Here is a 2,759-nt window from a genome sequence, read left to right as displayed (position 1 = left end):
TTGAGAAGAACCTTGTCTCTTTTGCTTTGCACAAAAAAGAGACGGCCGGCGACACCGTACGAGCTCTCCTGCTGCTAGGCAGTGGAGCTCATCACTGGCCTCTAGTGCTATATATAAACACCTTGTTTGTTTTCCAAACACAAACACAGGGCCAGGTCTTAAAATCTGGACCTTTTTTACTGACCAATGTAACTACTTTGGGTGGGTGGGTGGGTATGGGGGATGTATGTACATATACCTCAAGGAGCAGTACGGTATGGAATTACTACTGACCAGTGTTGCTGTGCAGGACAAGCAAGGTGGGGAACTCTTTATGAAACAAGCTTCCAGTAAGCAATTGTTCATCTCGGTTCATGGGCCGTGCATGGTCATGGTTGGAACATAGAGAAACTCCGACAGAGCTTGTGTCGGAATCTAATGGAGTATGAGATGGTTCAAGGCATTTCTTTCAAATTAAAGTTACTAACCCTCCCGGCTGCTACAAAGAGGGGAGAGACACTGAATCATTCTCTCTAGAAGCGAAAAGAAACGGGCAGAGAGAGAGAGAGAGAGAGAGAGAGAGAGAGAGATGGACTTACAAGTCAGCAGAAGCGCACGCGAGGAAGAGCCATGGCGGAGGAGGAGGGAGAGAGCGCCATTGTTCCCCTCCCCTCCCCGGAAGGCGAAAGCACAAGAGAAGAAGAAGCAGCTGTCGACAGTGGAGCGAGTGACGGAACCTTTCACACTAGTACTACTCGTGAGCTGAGCTGAGCTGAGCTCTGCATATATAGCTAGCCCCTGAATTGTTGTGTCGTCCAAGCCAAGCTTCCTTCGGCCCCAAGGGCAGGGGCAGGTCCCATCCTTCATCCCAGCCGTCCACGGGTACAACGGGCGGCCCGGATGAGACCTGGTGCCCGCGGGGCGGTTGACCGGGGGCAGTGAATGTAATTAATTGCAAAGCACTTCGGAGGAGTAGAAAGAGTAGAAAATCCAACTAACCTAGCGCCAAAAACCAACCATCATCCGTTACAGGACGGCTTTATTAAGGGCGCCATTTATCTACACCAGCGGGGTGGTTGCGGACGAGCGTTAGAACGGAACAGCCGGGGGCTCGCAGGAAGCAGGATCGCGCGTGAAAATACTTAGTACGATTCGAATTTCGAAAACGGATCTCGCCAAACTTCCTGAATATAAATGTAGTGCCGGCATTGGCAACCACTCCGGGTAAGAGATTTCAATGGCCGTAGAAAATGCCTTCCAAGAAAATCATTTCTGAAAAAACACTGTCAGATGGGCTTCTCATCAAACAGGGCTGCATTTGAACTTTGTTGCAGGTGAGGATTCGAACCGGGTTCCCACCCAGAACTGGGAGTGAGCACGTTTCCAGGGTTCAAATTTCATAACCACAACTAGCAATTTCCTGAATAAATCTGGATATGAATTTTCAATGGCTATAGAAACAAACTGTAAAATGAGCATAAGATTACAGATGAAGCTTTGCTACTTACTCCCTCGGTCCGGAAATACTTATCGCAGAAATGCGTAAAAATAGATGTATCTGAAACTAAAATACGTCTAGATACATTTATTTTTTTAACAAGTATTTTCGGACGGAGCAAATAATTGCTACATATATGATGTACATGTCAGGCTAAAACATGGTGCCCAGTAGTATAATTAAGGAAGACATAAGTGTCACTACCAAAAAACGGCAAATCGGTATGAAAAGGTTGGAAACATGATACAACGTCATCCCCTTGGGGGAAATCTCATCGCTGTTTGCAACCCCTATCGACCATCTCTACTCTGCGCACTTTTGGTGTTATTTTTCCCATCATCTTCGGCCTCGCACTGCCCGGACTCAGGCCCAGAGACCTCACCTGGGCTCCGCTTCTAGCCGTCCTCCGCCGCACCATTATCAGAGTCCATTGGCACCGCGCCTTCCTTCTGGTCACCACCCTCCTTCTCGGGCGTGGCCGCGGCAACCTTCACGCGGCCAAGGCCACTAATGCCACCTCTAGTATTGTTAGATGTCCCAGTAAATCAATACAGAGGTGATTTCAAACCATCTTACGTCAAGCATTCACTAATCTCGCTTAACTAGTACTGCTAAAAAGGCCTAAGGAAACAATACATAAGTGCTTTCAAATTACCTCACGACAAGAATACTATAATGTGGCTTGAATAGTATTGTTTGATCTAAAGAATTAACCACATATGTAACACCACTCCACACTATACTAAAGAGTGAGATGCACAATGCACATTGCAAAACTAGGTAAACTCTACAAGTACACTACAGATCACCAAAAGGGAAAAAGGCAAATCTTGCAGGACTGAGAGTAGGGAAAATGGGAGGCCATCTCATCATAAAAGGATAGATATCACCCAAGTAATGCTCTTCTGTTGTCATCTCCTACACTTTACGCAGCATCATGCGCTTGACATCCAAGTAGAGAGCACATCGACCCATCTTCAAGAATACAAACTCATTATAGTCCCCCACATGGGTTATCTGGATATCAGGAGTAGGCTCATCCTCAAGCAAATCAACACAGATTTCACTCAAGCAAATGGTGTCCACCAGCAGCCAATTGACCCCATTGTGGAACTAGATGTGAAGTTGAAGCAACTTGATATGGATGAGATATACACCAGAACCATCGTCAACCCGCGACAACATGGTGGCGCCTCGTAGGTCAAAACTCACCCCGTGTGTGAGCTGAATTGTCGATAAGATTGAGGACGTCAAATCCAGCACAACAATTGCATCGCTGGCC

The 2,759-nt window shown here is 46.8% G+C and overlaps 1 protein-coding gene across 1 annotated transcript in view; it reads right to left on the bottom strand.

The window, feature by feature from the left end:
- The window catches only part of LOC119278379 (kinase-interacting family protein-like), a 5,265-nt gene extending 4,520 nt beyond the window's left edge, over positions 1–745 (bottom strand). Inside the window, exon 1 of the mRNA XM_037559734.1 lies at positions 579–745. The gene's annotated coding sequence lies outside the window, so the exon portion shown is untranslated. The remainder of the gene's footprint in view (positions 1–578) is intronic.
- Positions 746–2,759: the final 2,014 nt, after the last annotated feature.

This window comes from Triticum dicoccoides, chromosome 3B (genome assembly GCF_002162155.2).
Source record: "Triticum dicoccoides isolate Atlit2015 ecotype Zavitan chromosome 3B, WEW_v2.0, whole genome shotgun sequence".
Lineage (NCBI taxonomy): Eukaryota > Viridiplantae > Streptophyta > Magnoliopsida > Poales > Poaceae > Triticum > Triticum dicoccoides.
This window is presented reverse-complemented; position numbering and strand designations above follow the sequence as displayed.